This window comes from Oncorhynchus mykiss, chromosome 13 (genome assembly GCF_013265735.2).
Source record: "Oncorhynchus mykiss isolate Arlee chromosome 13, USDA_OmykA_1.1, whole genome shotgun sequence".
In the NCBI taxonomy this organism is placed as follows: Eukaryota; Metazoa; Chordata; class Actinopteri; order Salmoniformes; family Salmonidae; genus Oncorhynchus; species Oncorhynchus mykiss.
Window position 1 is genome coordinate 66,847,464 of NC_048577.1, and position 17,181 is coordinate 66,864,644.

General features: G+C 39.7%; 1 protein-coding gene and 1 pseudogene across 2 annotated transcripts in view; both read left to right on the forward strand.

Annotated features, from left to right (window-relative positions):
• LOC118938461 overlaps positions 1 to 17,181 on the forward strand; it is a 942,996-nt pseudogene that overhangs the window by 49,119 nt on the left and 876,696 nt on the right.
• The window catches only part of LOC118938463 (NLR family CARD domain-containing protein 3-like), a 62,082-nt gene that overhangs the window by 41,322 nt on the left and 3,579 nt on the right, over positions 1 to 17,181 (forward strand). The window lies entirely within an intron of this gene.

Consider the following 17,181-nt stretch of genomic DNA (forward strand, 5'->3'; position numbering starts at 1 on the left):
GTTCTCTCATAACCCTCAGTCCCCAGGTGGGTATATGGCAGGTTGAATAAAGAGAAGCTAGTGATGTGGGGGTTCTCTCATAACCCTCAGTCCCCAGGTGGGTAGATGGCAGGTTGTATAAAGAGAAGCTAGTGATGTGGGGGTTCTCTCATAACCCTCAGTCCCCAGGTGGGTAGATGGCAGGTTGATTAAAGAGAAGCTAGTGATGTGGGGGTTCTCTCATAACCCTCAGTCCCCAGGTGGGTAGATGGCAGGTTGAATAAAGAGAAGCTAGTGATGTGGGGGTTCTCTCATAACCCTCAGTCCCCAGGTGGGTAGATGGCAGGTTGAATAAAGAGAATCTAGTGATGTGGGGGTTCTCTCATAACCCTCAGCCCCCAGGTGGGTAGATGGCAGGTTGAATAAAGATAAAACAATAGGCTACATAACAAAATCCATGAATGTATAAAACAATAAGGACACCTTTCTTTCCATGACAGACTGACCAGGTGAATCCAGGTGAAAGCTATGATTCCTTATTTGTCAATTGTAGATGATAGGGAGGAGAAAGGTGAACTTTTTATGGCTGCAGGGGCAGTATTGAGTAGCTTGGATGAAAAGGTGCCCATTGTAAACAGCCAGCTCCTCAGTCTCAGTTGCTAATATATGCATTATATTATTGTTATTGGACAGAAAACACTCTAAAGTTTCCAAAACGGTCAAAATATTGTCTGTGAGTATTGTCTGTGAGTTATACAGAACTGATATTGCAGTAGAAACCCTGAGGAAAATCTAAACAGGAAGTGGCTTCTATTTTCCAAAGCCTCCCTTTGCTCCATTGTTATGGATATGAACCGGTTTCCTTTTCCTATCGCTTCCCCAAAGCTGTCAACAGTCTTCATACATAGTTTCAGGCTTTTATTTTGAAAAATGTTGTGTAACTGGGAGTCTCGTGAGTGAACATCCGAAGATCATCTAAGGTAAATGTTTAATTTGATTGCTTTTCTGATTTTCGTGATCGATCTACCTGATGCTAACTGTACTTAATGTTTTATCATGCGATCGATAAACTTACACAAACGCTGGGATTGCTTTCGCTGTATAATTTCAAAATCTGACACGACAGGTGGATTAACAAAAGGCTAAGCTGTGCCCTCCTATATTGCACTTGTGATTTCATTAATATAAATATTTATAGTAATATTTATTGTACGTAGCGCTATGCTATTCAGCGGTTGTTGATGACACTTATCCCGATATCGGGATTGCAGCCATAAAAAGTTAATGCAACCGCTGTGTCAGATTTCAAAAAAACTTTACGGAAAAAGCAAACCATGCAATAATCTGAGACGGCGCTCAGATATAAACAACATTTCTCCGCCATGTTGGAGTCAACAGAAATACGAAATTACATCATAAATATTCCCTTACCTTTGATGATCTTCATCATAATGCACTCACAGGAATCCTAGTTCCACAATAAATTGTTTGTTTTTTCGATAATGGCCATTAAGTATGTACAAGTAGCTACTTTTGCTACACATGTCCAAACGCTTGCACAGGTCCAGGCGAAAACTTCATAAAGTTATATTACTGGTCGACTAAACTTCTCAAACTAAGTAGAGAATCAATCTTCAAGATGTTGTTATCATAAATATTCAATAACGTTCCAACCGGAGAATTCCTTTGTGTCTACAGAAGTAAGGCGATATCATGTGGAATGCGCATGACCAGGAACTGGCTCTCTGCCAGACCACTGACTCAAACACCTCCCATCCAGCCCCACATCACAGTAGAGGCTTCATTCAATGTTCTACAGACTGTTGACATCTAGTGGAAGGTGTAGGCAGTGCAAACAGATCCATATCTTACTGGGATTTGAATAGGCGATGAGTTGAAAATCGACCAGCCTCAGAATACTCACTTCCTGTTTGGATTTTTTCTCAGGTGTTTGCCTGCAATATAGGTTCTGTTATAGTCACAGACATCATTCAAACAGGTTTAGAAACGTCAGAGTGTTTTATATCCAATAGTAATAATAATATGCATATATTAGCATCTGGGACAGAGTACGAGGCAGTTCACTCTGGGCACGCTATTCATCCAAAGTGAAAATGCTGCCCCCTATCCTAGAGAAGTTTTAAAGAAGGATTTTTAAGCCTATAGACAATTGAGACATGGATTGTGTATGTGTGTCATTCAGAGGGTGAATGAGCAAGACAAAAGTTTTAAGTGCCTTTGAACAGGGTATGGTATTAGGTGCCAGGCGCACTGGTTTGTGTCAAGAACTGCAACACAGCTGGGTTTTTCACGCTCATGTTCCACCACCCAAAGGACATCCAGCCAACTTGACAACTGTGGGAAGCATTGGAGTCAACATGTGTCATCATCCCTGCGGAACTCAATGTTAAGAATGTGTCCTTAATTTCTAGTCCACTCAGTGTATAACCTACAGGCTACACTGCTCAGTTAGAGTAATATCTAGTCCACTCAGTGTATAACCTATAGACTACACTGCTCAGTTAGAGTAATATCTAGTCCACTCAGTGTATAACCTATAGACTACACTGCTCAGTTAGAGTAATATCTAGTCCACTCAGTGTATAACCTATAGACTACACTGCTCAGTTAGAGGCCGTCTGTTAAGGTGCCTCTTTATCAGCATCATAAAAGCTGATAGTTTTTCAACCACATCAAATATCCATCCAAGTCAAACTGAAATCTTATCAGAAACATGTTGGGCTTTTTACAATGAAGATTGGCCACTAGATTATTACCAGTTTATATTCATAACTAAAACATCCCCTCATTTTAACATTCTGTCATAAAGAACACATTCTAACATTCTGTCATAAAGAACACATTCTAACATTCTGTCATAAAGAACACATTCTAACATTCTGTCATAAAGAACACATTCTAACATTCTGTCATAAAGAACACATTCTAACATTCTGTCATAAAGAACACATTCTAACATTATGTCATAAAGAACACATTCTAACATTCTGTCATAAAGAACACAATCTAACATTCTGTTATAAAGAACACATTCTAACATTCTGTCATAAAGAACACATTCTAACATTCTGTCATAAAGAACACATTCTAACATTCTGTCATAAAGAACACATTCTAACATTCTGTCATAAAGAACACATTCTAACATTCTGTTATAAAGAACACATTCTAACATTCTGTCATAAAGAACACATTCTAACATTCTGTCATAAAGAACACAATCTAACATTCTGTTATAAAGAACACATTCTAAAATTCTGTCATAAAGAACACATTCTAACATTCTGTCATAAAGAACACATTCTAACATTCTGTCATAAAGAACACATTCTAACATTCTGTCATAAAGAACACATTCTAACATTCTGTCATAAAGAACACATTCTAACATTCTGTCATAAAGAACACATTCTAACATTCTGTCATAAAGAACACATTCTAACATTCTGTCATAAAGAACACATTCTAACATTCTGTCATAAAGAACACATTCTAACATTCTGTTATAAAGAACACATTCTAACATTCTGTCATAAAGAACACATTCTAACATTCTGTCATAAAGAACACAATCTAACATTCTGTTATAAAGAACACATTCTAAAATTCTGTCATAAAGAACACATTCTAACATTCTGTCATAAAGAACACATTCTAACATTCTGTCATAAAGAACACATTCTAACATTCTGTCATAAAGAACACATTCTAACATTCTGTCATAAAGAACACATTCTAACATTCTGTCATAAAGAACACATTCTAACATTCTGTCATAAAGAACACATTCTAACATTCTGTCATAAAGAACACATTCTAACATTCTGTCATAAAGAACACATTCTAACATTCTGTCATAAAGAACACATTCTAACATTCTGTCATAAAGAACACATTCTAACATTCTGTCATAAAGAACACATTCTAACATTATGTCATAAAGAACACATTCTAACATTCTGTCATAAAGAACACATTCAAATTAGTAACTAAAATAAAAAAACAGTTTTCCATTTCAAAAGGTGAAATAAAGAAATGACTATAATAAGAGCATATTAAGTGCCAAATAACATTTGTGACAATTTGTGGAAATAGGAAGACAAATGTGAATAACTGTTGTTATCAACAACAGTGATATTTGAGGTGTAACACTGGAAGACATGAGGTCTCCCATATTCTCCAGTAAAACATTAACAGACACTATAGTTTTGGTTCTAATACAAGGTATTAAGTGCCGTTACCAATTAAAAGGCACAAAAACCATAACTATTATCTGGGGAAGTGGGTATCAATACCATAACTATTCTCTGGGGAAGTGGGTATCAATACCATAACTATTCTCTGGGGAAGTAGGTATCAATACCATAACTATTCTCTGGGGAAGTGGGTATCAATACCATAACTTTTCTCTGGGGAGGTGGGTATCAATACCATAACTATTCTCTGGGGAAGTGGTTATCAATATCATAACTATTTTCTGGGGAAGTGGGTATCAATACCTTGGAAAACAGTTAATAAAAGACTTAGAGCTGGGAGTGAAGAAGATATAAACCCTCTGGACACCGTCAGGAGAGGTTTCAGAATAATAACTACTGAAATGGAGACAGAAGGACCAGATTCTCCCTGTAAAGTGGGACTAGAGGAAGAGATAAACCTCCTGGACACCGTCAGGAGAGGTTTCAGAATAATAACTACTGAAATGGAGACAGAAGGACCAGATTCTCCCTGTAAAGTGGGACTAGAGGAAGAGATAAACCTCCTGGACACCGTCAGGAGAGGTTTCAGAATAATAACTACTGAAATGGAGACAGAAGGACCAGATTCTCCCTGTAAAGTAGGACTAGAGGAAGATAGAAACACCCTGGACACCGTCAGGAGAGGTTTCAGAATAATAACTACTGAAATGGAGACAGAAGGACCAGATTCTCCCTGTAAAGTGGGACTAGAGGAAGATAGAAACACCCTGGACACCGTCAGGAGAGGTTTCAGAATAATAACTACTGAAATGGAGACAGACGGACCAGATTCTCCCTGTAAAGTGGGACTAGAGGAAGAGAAGTTTAATTAAGCCATAGAGGTGCTGAAAGAGGAGCTCCAGCATTCTACTAATTTGGCTCCAATATGGGAACAATGTATCAAACTGGATCAAACTGGTCATCATTTTGGAGGGTAAGTGTTGGGTTAGGGTTGGGTTGGGTTAGGGTTGGTTTAGGGTTGGGTTAGGGTAAGTGTTGGGTTAGGGTTAGGGTTGGGTTAGGGTTGGTTTAGGGTTAGGGTTGGTTTAGGGTAAGTGTTGGGTTAGGGTTGGGTTGGGGTTGGTTTAGGGTAAGTGTTGGGTTAGGGTTGGGTTGGGGTTGGTTTAGGGTTGGGTTAGGGTAAGTGTTGGGTTAGGGTTGGGTTAGGGTTTTTTTAGGGTTGGGTTAGGGTAAGTGTTGGGTTAGGGTTGGGTTGGGGTTGGTTTAGGGTTAGGGTTAGGTTTTGAATTTGAGTAGGGTTAAAAAGAGACTGATTTGTCTTGTGATGCACAGGTCTATTGTTGTGTTCCCCTCCAATCTGAATACATTCTATTGTTAAAATACACTAGACTGACTCCTAAAAACCTTAACAAACGTAAGTAGGTTCATATTGCTTCTAAAAATGATAGTCTGAGTGGTTATCTAGGGTTGGGTTAGGGTTGGGTTAGGGTTGGGGTTGGGTTGGTTTAATGTTATCTAGGACCATGAAGGGACTAAGATGTTAAAATATACAAGGGGTCAAGGGATAGAAGCTTTATTAGTACATAAACCAACACAGTTAAAAGCCCACATATCTATAAAAGTGCTATAAGATCAAGTGCTGAGTTGTTAAAACAAATTGAAATACATAAAAATGAAAGGAATAAAACTATTATAAATAAGCATCTGTTAAATATAATAAAAGCCATACAAACTTTATTTATTGTGTTTATTGTTTTATGGTGCATCCTTCTTCCAACTCCTTGAGAACCCTGTAAACAAGTGCTATGTCCTTCAATTGATCCTATCGTACCAGTTAAAAACGCTCATTCAGACCGCTAGGTGTAATTGATCCTATCTTACCAGTTAAAAACGCTCATTCAGACCGCTAGGTGTAATTGATCCTATCTTACCAGTTAAAAACGCTCATTCAGACCGCTAGGTGTCATTGATCCTATCGTACCAGTTAAAACACTCATTCAGACCGCTAGGTGTAATTGATCCTATCGTACCAGTTAAAAACGCTCATTCAGACCGCTAGGTGTAATTGATCCTATCGTACCAGTTAAAAACGCTCATTCAGACCGCTAGATGTAATTGATCCTATCGTACCAGTTAAAAACGCTCATTCAGACCGCTAGGTGTAATTGATCCTATCGTACCAGTTAAAACACTCATTCAGACCGCTAGGTGTAATTGATCCTATCGTACCAGACCGCTAGGTGTAATTGATCCTATCTTACCAGTTAAAACACTCATTCAGACCGCTAGGTGTAATTGATCCTATCGTACCAGTTAAAAACGCTCATTCAGACCGCTAGGTGTAATTGATCCTATCTTACCAGTTAAAACGCTCATTCAGACCGCTAGGTGTAATTGATCCTATCGTACCAGTTAAAAACACTCATTCAGACCGCTAGGTGTAATTGATCCTATCGTACCAGTTAAAACACTCATTCAGACCGCTAGGTGTAATTGATCCTATCTTACCAGTTAAAACACTCATTCAGACCGCTAGGTGTAATTGATCCTATCTTACCAGTTAAAACACTCATTCAGACCGCTAGGTGTAATTGTAGGTCTCTTATCCACCTACGTTCCACTGCTTTTCATCGCCCACTGGTCCACCCAGAACACGACTGTAATCCTGATATATGGAGGTAAGTGATGGGGTGATCCTGGAAATGAGTCACTAGTTCTGTGTGTAAATGGGCCCGTTTGACATTGTATAGATGCTGTTTAAGTCTATTTTCTATTGTATACTGGGTTTCCCCAATGTAGTGTTTTTTTGCTAAATGTGCAAGTGATTATATATATGACATTTGGAGTGTAGAGTGAAATGGAGTCTAAAACTGGAGTGGAGGTCTTGCTGTATGAGTTTGAAATGAATTGTCTTGGTCTGAAGTGGGCCGTGTAGGGTTTGGGTGGTTGTGGGGGCTTGGTACTGTATTTAGCTTGGATGAGGATGTCTTTGAGGCTCTTATTCCTCCTAAATGCTGAGATTATTCTATTTGGCTGGAGGGGTGTGTGTGCCTGTTGGGTGATGGGAAAATTGTGTTTGAACGCCTGATGTAACGGTCTGATACTATGTGAGAATGTAGTAACTAGGAGGATGAGGATTGTCTGCTGCTCGGAAGGGGAATGAGAGGAGGAAAGAAGATCGTGGTTCCGAGGGGGGTCAATTTCCAAATCTGTTGTTCTAGGAAGGGTAAGGTTAGGGGTAGGGTTATGATTAGGATTAGGGGTGGGGTTAGGGTTAGTGGTGGGGTTAGGGTTAGGGTTAGTGGTGGGGTTAAGGGTGGGGTTATGGTTAGGGTTAGAGTTAGGATTAGGTTTAGTGGTGGGGTTAGGGTTAGAGGTGGGGTTAGGGGTGGGGTTAGGGGTGGGGTTAAGGTTAGGGTTAGAGTTAGGGTTAGCGGTGGGGTTACGGTTAAGGTTAGGGGTGGGGTTAGCGTTAGGGGTTGGGTTATGGATATGGGCAGGATACCAACCCAAATTAGGGTAAGGGTTAAGGTTAGGGTTGTGGTCAGGGCTGAAATCAGGGGAAGGGGAGGATTTGGAAATGTCTCCGGAACCTCTATAATGGAGGTTGGGGTCCAAAAGAGTGATTGACAGACTTGTGTGATGTGAGTGTGTAGGTTGAATGGGAGAGAGGGCCCCCAAGGTGCTGTTTTTTATGGTTCTGAGATATCGTTTAGAGTGTCCTCTCTGTCTGAGTGCATAAAATAATGTTTGAATTGCTTTTCCCAGGTCCTGTTTGCAGGAGGAAATCCTAAGAAACCGTATAATTTGTGATTTAACGATGCCTCTAAATGTATGTTTGGGGTGATGTTAAGGGAATTTTTATCAATAATGACTAATTATGTATACATTTCAATCAGGACTGACTAATCAGAATACTATTATGTTACTGTATATGTATACATTTTCTTTTAACCTTAGTACTGAATATAATGTGTGTAAATATAATCAAGAATTAGAACAATGACTGTCTGTTCCTTGGTAGAAATGAATGAACTCATAGCCAGACTGGCTAGAATGCTTATCTATACAGGCAGACCTTGGCTCGGATCATAAATTATCTAAGTCTTGAGAACCATACAGCCATTGTACTGGAGCGGAGATGAGACGGGGTAGTACGAAAACTAATGACGTAATTTTCAGTTTATAATCTGTGGTAAACTGTATCATGTTCAGTACTCTCGAGAATAAACGCTACTGATAGATTTTGAGACTGGTCTCTGTCTATTTCATGCAAATAAGAGTCTTACAAATTCTTAGGAATTGACAGAGTGTTTAATTTTAATTGGGTATTAAAACATATAGGATTTTAATTCCTGTAACAGGTGATAACTGTGTTTGTGGAGTAAAGCATGTGTATCTGTTGGTTTGAAATAAACTTTAGTGAATATTGTTTTTTGAGACTAATTTATGTGATTAAAGAAAACTGTAGTATCCAAGAAGTGTACTTCACATGGATGTATTATGTATTTAACCTTAATGGATGGGTGGTGACTGTTGAGAATGCTAATGAATTCAGTGAATAGTTGGATATCATGAGGCCAGGCTCCTATAATGTCGTCTAGAAGTTTGTAATAGAATGTAGGTTGATGTGGGCACTTGGCCAATGCCTCTCTCTCCCATTCAGCCATATAAATGTTTGCATATGCCGGGGCAAATTTCTTGCCCATAGCTGTTCCCTCCACCTGTAAGTAGTGCTTATCATTGAATATAAAGTCATTGTGTGTGAGGCTGATTTCTAATAATTGTAGTATTTCATTGTCTGGTCTATTGATATCTGGGTGTGCATGGAAAATATTTCGGACCGTCTGTACTCCTGTACTCTATTAACATTTGAGTCTCCCAAGACTAGTATTGGTTTATTTCCCTTAAAATTCCAATCCGCCACCTTGCCTTTTGGTCTGGGGTTGGGGGTTGATGCTGGGGCTGAGGCTGGGGTTGGGGTTGGGGGTTGATGCTGGGGCTGAAGCTGGGGTTGGGGGTTGATGCTGGGGCTGAGGCTGGGGTTGGGGGTTGGAATTCAAACTGGGGTGAGAATGTTGAGGCGCCAGTTATACAGGGGTCTCGGACTGGCAGTGACATGGTGTCTTTTTGGGAGGGCTCAGATTGGTTGTTTTTGGGTTGTTGCCCATTGTTTTGTCCATTAATCGTCATTTTCCCCTGGAACTGCCCAGTCCTAATCTCCCCCCCTGATGTGGCACCTCCTGTTGGTAAGAGCAATAGAGGTGAAATCCTTTCCAAGATTTTAACTGAAACATTGCTGTGTTTAGTAGTTTTAACCAGGGGATAGGGGAGTGTTGCTATAACATTGAGGGTTTCTGGCTGCAGGCTGCTGATTAAATTAGAGGTGTTAGTGGTTATCAATTCAAGGTTGGAGCCTATGGTGGGCGATGGGGGACCAATGATACTTTGAATACTGTTCTCCTGGGTGGTCCCTGGGTTGTTTAATCTCTGTGGGTCATGAGGAGAAGTGGAGGTCGGGGTTCTCATAATCTCCTTTCCTTTTACTTTGGAAGAAAGGGAGAGAGTGGGGGCCATGTTGTTCTTAGAATGAGATGGGGAGGGAGTGGGGGCCATGTTGTTCTTAGAATGAGATGGGGAGGGAGTGGGGGCCATGTTGTTCTTAGAATGAGATGGGGAGGGAGTGGGGGCCATGTTGTTCTTAGAATGAGATGGGGAGGGAGTGGGTGCCATGTTGTTCTTAGAATGAGATGGGGAGGGAGTGGGGGGCCATGTTGTTCTTAGAATGAGATGGGGAGAGAGTGGGGGGCCATGTTGTTCTTAGAATGAGATGGGGAGGGAGTGGGGGCCATGTTGTTCTTAGAATGAGATGGGGAGGGAGTGGGGGCCATGTTGTTCTTAGAATGAGATGGGGAGGGAGTGGGGGCCATGTTGTTCTTAGAATGAGATGGGGAGGGAGTGGGTGCCATGTTGTTCTTAGAATGAGATGGGGAGGGAGTGGGGGGCCATGTTGTTCTTAGAATGAGATGGGGAGAGAGTGGGGGCCATGTTGTTCTTAGAATGAGATGGGGAGGGAGTGGGGGCCATGTTGTTCTTAGAATGAGATGGGGAGGGAGTGGGGGCCATGTTGTTCTTAGAATGAGATGGGGAGGGAGTGGGGGCCATGTTGTTCTTAGAATGAGATGGGGAGGGAGTGGGTGCCATGTTGTTCTTAGAATGAGATGTGGAGTTGTTTGGGCCAATATTGCTGACATCTATCTGTGTCTGCGAAGGTGCAACAGGGGAAGAGGGTGTTGAGGTACGGATCCCTATCTCAGTAGAAGATTGTGTCTGAGGAAGAGGAAGATACTGATTATTTAGCTTCTGGTTTAAAGAGCACAGCATGAGCCAGCATGTCAGCAAGAGCCAGCATGGTGATGGACATGAGTCTAAGGTTTGAAGACATATAATTCATTGTGTATTGATGTGTTTTAACCAGACTTCTAGTCCTGTAAACAGAGAGATCAGGGTTATGGTTGGGTTGGTGTTGGGTTGAAGCCAGTGTTGATGTGTTTTAACCAGACTTCTAGTCCTGTAAACAGAGAGAACAGGGTTAGGGTTGGGTTGGGTTGGGGTTGGGTTGGGTTGGGTTGGGGTTGGGTTGAAGCCAGCATGTTGATGTTGATGTGTTTTAACCAGACTTCTAGTCCTGTAAACAGAGAGATCAGGGTTATGGTTGGGTTGGGGTTGGGTTGAAGCCAGTATTGATGTGTTTTAACCAGACTTCTAGTCCAGAGAGAACAGGGTTAGGGTTGGGTTGGGTTGGGTTAGTGACGGACATGGGTTATGGTTGGGTTGGGTAAGTGATGGACATGGGTTAGGGTTGGGTTGGGTAAGTGATGGACATGGGTTAGGGTTGGGTTAGGTTGTGTTGGGTTAGTGATGGACATGGGTTATGGTTGGGTTGGGTAAGTGATGGACATGGGTCAGGGTTTGAAGTCCTGTAAACAGAGAGAACAGGGTTAGGGTTGGGTTGGGTAAGTGATGGACATGGGTTAGGGTTGGGTTGGGTTGTGTTGGGTTAGTGATGGACATGGGTTATGGTTGGGTTGGGTAAGTGATGGACATGGGTTAGGGTTTGTAGTCCTGTAAACAGAGAGAACAACATACATGGACTTGTGTTTAACACGGTTTCATGTATTTTAATCATGTTCATTTGTATCTCTCTCTGTATGGCAGATTCTCAGTAGGTTTCCATGGTCCATTAATCTAACAGCCTGGCAGGTATATATATATATATATATATATATATATATATAGAGGGAGGGAGGGAGGGAGGGAGGGAGGGAGGGAGAGAGAGAGAGAGAGAGAGAGAGAGAGAGAGAGAGAGAGAGAGAGAGAGAGAGAATCTTTAATCAGGATGGCTCATTCGGCAGGTCATAGTCTATGTTTGTGAGAGAGAGAGGAGTGTGGAGACTGTAGAGGGGGAGACGGAGAGAAGAGAGAGAGAGGAGACCGGAGACATTATAACCACCTACCACTAGAGGGCGACTAATACACAGTTTTGTAAGTTTGTCATTTGTTCATGGTAAGAAAACAAATTGGGAAGATTTGGAAGGATTCTGTATGGAGGAATGGTCTAAGATCACTCCCAATGTGTTCTCCAACTCATAAAACATTTTAGAAAAAGGCTCAGTACCGTTATCCACACAAGGTGAGGTATTGAAAGGGGTGTCAATTTTGACCCCGAACCTTTAGAGAGAAAAAGCCATATTGTATCAGTAGAAAATCATTTAATTTCACCATTTTGTTTGAGCATACAATATAGCTCAGTCTTGGAATGATTTATTTTATACCGTCATTTTTACAAATCTTTATCAGGGTGTCAATAATGTTGTATATTGTATACTTCAAAGTTAGAGATATGTTGAACCTGGATCCATCATAATGATTCTACATGTTATAGTATGAACCTGGATCATCATAATGATTCTACATGTTATAGTATGAACCTGGATCATCATAATGATTCTACATGTTATAGTATGAACCTGGATCATCATAATGATTCTACATGTTATAGTATGAACCTGGATCATCATAATGATTCTACATGTTATAGTATGAACCTGGATCATCATAATGATTCTACATGTTATAGTATGAACCTGGATCATCATAATGATTCTACATGTTATAATATGAACCTGGATCATCATAATGATTCTACATGTTATAATATGAACCTGGATCATCATAATGATTCTACATGTTATAGTATGAACCTGGATCATCATAATGATTCTACATGTTATAGTATGAACCTGGATCATCATAATGATTCTACATGTTATAATATGAACCTGGATCATCATAATGATTCTACATGTTATAGTATGAACCTGGATCATCATAATGATTCTACATGCTATAATATTCCATGGCCTTTACTGGCCAAATGTTAAACTGCTGTTATGTTTATGATATACTATGGTGTTGTGTCACTAGACTTTGACCAGATATTATTGCATCCAAAGATCAACTGAACCTAGAACATAGATACAGAGACACTTGTCATCAGGAAGGTTCTCTCTCAGCACAACGGAAAATATCTCAATGACTTGACATGTTCTGGTTGTGAATTCAGGCTACAAGGTAAGACTCTTCCCAGGGATTATTGGAAAGTGTGTAGAGACATTAAATGTATGGTGTTATTTTAGTATAGTGAATGACAGTAAAACACTCAGATGTAACAGTCCATTTCACCTGGGACAGCTACGTGACAGTTCAATCATACTAAATGGCGCTAACTGGGTGTAGGCAAGTCACATTATAACATGTTGTTCATATAGCTAACTGGGTGTAGTCAAGTCACATTATAACATGTTGTTCATATAGCTAACTGGGTGTAGTCAAGTCACATTATAACATGTTGTTCATATAGCTAACTGGGTGTAGTCAAGTCACATTATAACATGTTGTTTATATAGCTAACTGGGTGTAGTCAAGTCACATTATAACATGTTGTTCATATAGCTAACTGGGTGTAGTCAAGTCACATTATAACATGTTGTTCATATAGCTAACTGGGTGGAGTCAAGTCATATTATAACATGTTGTTCATATAGCTAACTGGGTGTAGTCAAGTCACATTATAACATGTTGTTCATATAGCTAACTGGGTGTAGTCAAGTCACTTTATAACATGTTGTTCATATAGCTAACTGGGTGTAGTCAAGTCACATTATAACATGTTGTTCATATAGCTAACTGGGTGTAGTCAAGTCACATTATAACATGTTGTTCATATAGCTAACTGGGTGTAGTCAAGTCACATTATAACATGTTGTTCATATAGCTAACTGGGTGTAGTCAAGTCACATTATAACATGTTGTTCATATAGCTAACTGGGTGTAGTCAAGTCACATTATAACATGTTGTTCATATAGCTAACTGGGTGTAGTCAAGTCACATTATAACATGTTGTTCATATAGCTAACTGGGTGTAGTCAAGTCACATTATAACATGTTGTTCATATAGCTAACTGGGTGTAGTCAAGTCACATTATAACATGTTGTTCATATAGCTAACTGGGTGTAGTCAAGTCACATTATAACATGTTGTTCATATAGCTAACTGGGTGTAGTCAAGTCACATTATAACATGTTGTTCATATAGCTAACTGGGTGTAGTCAAGTAACATTATAACATGTTGTTCATATAGCTAACTGGGTGTAGTCAAGTCACATTATAACATGTTGTTCATATAGCTAACTGGGTGTAGTCAAGTCACATTATAACATGTTGTTCATATAGCTAACTGGGTGTAGTCAAGTCACATTATAACATGTTGTTCATATAGCTAACTGGGTGTAGTCAAGTCACATTAAACATGTTGTTCATATAGCTAACTGGGTGTAGTCAAGTCACATTATAACATGTTGTTCATATAGCTAACTGGGTGTAGTCAAGTCACATTAAAACATGTTGTTCATATAGCTAACTGGGTGTAGTCAAGTCACATTATAACATGTTGTTCATATAGCTAACTGGGTGTAGTCAAGTCACATTATAACATGTTGTTCATATAGCTAACTGGGTGTTGTCAAGTCACATTATAACATGTTGTTCATATAGCTAACTGGGTGCAGTCAAGTCACATTATAACATGTTGTTCATATAGCTAACTGGGTGTAGTCAAGTCACATTAAAACATGTTGTTCATATATTCCTATATCGCGGTTATTTTACAATTAGTATATTTTTTATGTATAAATTGTAAGTCGTCTTTCAGAATATCAGAACATTTGTTGTTTTCTAAATTACAATGAGCTCCTGCTTCCTGTGTAATTTGGTATGAAACCACTGAACAGACTTCTCTTAACATTAATATTATGAACTGAATTCAGTAACAGCATCATGATATCATACCTGTTGAACAAAGCAACACACTAGAATGAGAGAAATTATTAAAAGAGAAAGTGAGACATTATTATTAATATTATTATATATTATATTGTTATTATTATTATTATATTATTATTATTATGGACAAAAGGTGAAAATTATAAATCACGACTACATATTCATGTGATGCATTAAATCACCTGACTGTTTCTATGTCTGTTAGTAAATGTTTTATTTCTCAAAGAGATAATGAATAAATGAGAACAATTGACCTTCAATAATTAGTTGTCACTGTGTTAACCAAAACCAACATGCTGGTGCTCTGTTTAGTTGTCACTGTGTTAACCACAACCAACATGTTGGATCTCTGTTTAGTTGTCACAGTGTTAACCACAACCAACATGTTGTATCTCTGTTTAGTTGTCACTGTGTTAACCACAACTAACATGCTGGATCTCTGTTTAGTTGTCACTGTGTTAACCACAACCAACATGTTGGATCTCTGTTTAGTTGTCACTGTGTTAACCACAACCAACATGTTGGAACTCTGTTTAGTTGTCACTGTGTTAACCACAACCAACATGTTGGATCTCTGTTTAGTTGTCACTGTGTTAACCACAACCAACATGTTGGATCTCTGTTTAGTTGTCACTGTGTTAATAACCACAACCAACATGTTGGATCTCTGTTTAGGGGTCAGTGCTCTAAAATGAGTCTCTCTGGGGAGAGAGAGGAGGGGGGCCCTTCCTCTAAAATGTATCTCTCTGTGGGACATGACACCAAAGCTAAGAGGTAAGATGACCATTTTTTGAAGAATTTATTTCCAAAATAAAAATAAATAGCTATCTTAAGATGAATGCACTTACTGTAAATCGTTCTGGATAAGAGCATCTGCTAAATCAGGGGTTCTCAATCCGGGGTCTGTGGAGGTACTGCAGGGGTTCTCAATCCGGGGTCTGTGGAGGTACTGCAGGGGTTCTCAATCCGGGGTCTGTGGAGGTACTGCAGGGGTTCTCAATCCGGGGTCTGTGGAGGTACTGCAGGGGTTCTCAATCCGGGGTCTGTGGAGGGACTGCAGGTGTTCTCAATCCGGTGTCTGTTGAGGTATTGCAGGGGTTCTCAATCCGGGGTCTGTGGAGGTACTGCAGGGGTTCTCAATCCGGGGTCTGTGGAGGTACTGCAGGGGTTCCGCGGCACCCTGACTGTACTCGTTGCAATAAGACATTTGATAGAATTTTCACATGACACGACCACTTTGCCTACTCTTAAACATTGCCTAATTTAATTGAATGCCAATTATTTTATTTTTCACCAATTTTGATGGTTATACAAGCAGAATATTGACAATATTACCATCATGTTGCCTACAACTTTGCATACAATGTTCATTTTCATCGAACACATATTACGCCCTTCAATTGCCCAATTTATAGCCATGCACAATTTAAGATTATTATTTAACAACATGATGTTGTGCTCCAAAGGGAGAACTTGAAATAACATGATGTAGATAATTAAATAATCAGAAGAACAACGTGTTTATTATTATACACTCTTAGAACAGAAGGTTCCTTCTAGAACCAAAAAGGCTTCTAATCACTTCCTTAATATATGGAATCACTAAAACATTATATATATATATGTATTATAACATGTAGATAATTAAATCATCAAAAGAAAAACGTGTTTATTATACTCTTAGAAAAGAAGGTTCTAGAAAAGAAGAAGTCTTATATCACTACCATAAAATATGGAATACCTAAAAGTTATATATATTTTTGGGTTCAGTGAAGAAGAACATCTCAAGTTCTAATCAACTGTAAAGACTGGCTTTAGTTGATTGTGTTGCACGTACAGAACTGTCCCCGTACAGAACTGTCCTCATCCCCGTACAGAACTGACCGCGTCCCCGTACAGAACTGTCCTCGTCCCCGTACAGAACTGTCCCCGTACAGAACTGTCCAAGTCCCCGTACAGAACTGTCCCCGTACAGGCGCCAAGGATATTGTCCGGTTACGCGCAGAGTGGACTGAGGTGATCTTGGGGAATAACGACGGAGTTTGTTACAGTGTTGAAACACCGAAGTTTACTGTTCAATTTGCTTTTTTCTTTACGGTCAGGGACAGTGTGAGTGTAGCCAGATCCTTTTCATACGCGTCATGGAACGAAACACCCCACTACATCTCAACTCCCCGTGGAGTGAAAAAGTATGTCATATCATAAGTGTGGGGAAGGACGACAGAGGCAGATAAAAATACAGTTTACAGGGAATGTATTATTCTTTAACGTGGGGAAAAGGGGCTGGACGGAACCAAAGCAAAGAAAGTAAAATGTTACCTACCCACTACTTACCTTTAGCACCACCTGGCTCACTAACCAAAATAAAGGGGGTGGTGCCCTAGTGTGCAGAGTAAATACTACGGCTTATGTATGCCTCTTGACTAAACACTCCCAAGGTGCGTTCCCCTTTCCCCCCTGGGAACAAATTAATGCCATGATTGGATAGTGAAAAAACACAATATTCTCTTTTATAATTTCTTTAATCAATAAAAGCTAATTTGTTTCCCCATCTGAGCTCAGAGTAGATTAGAGATGTA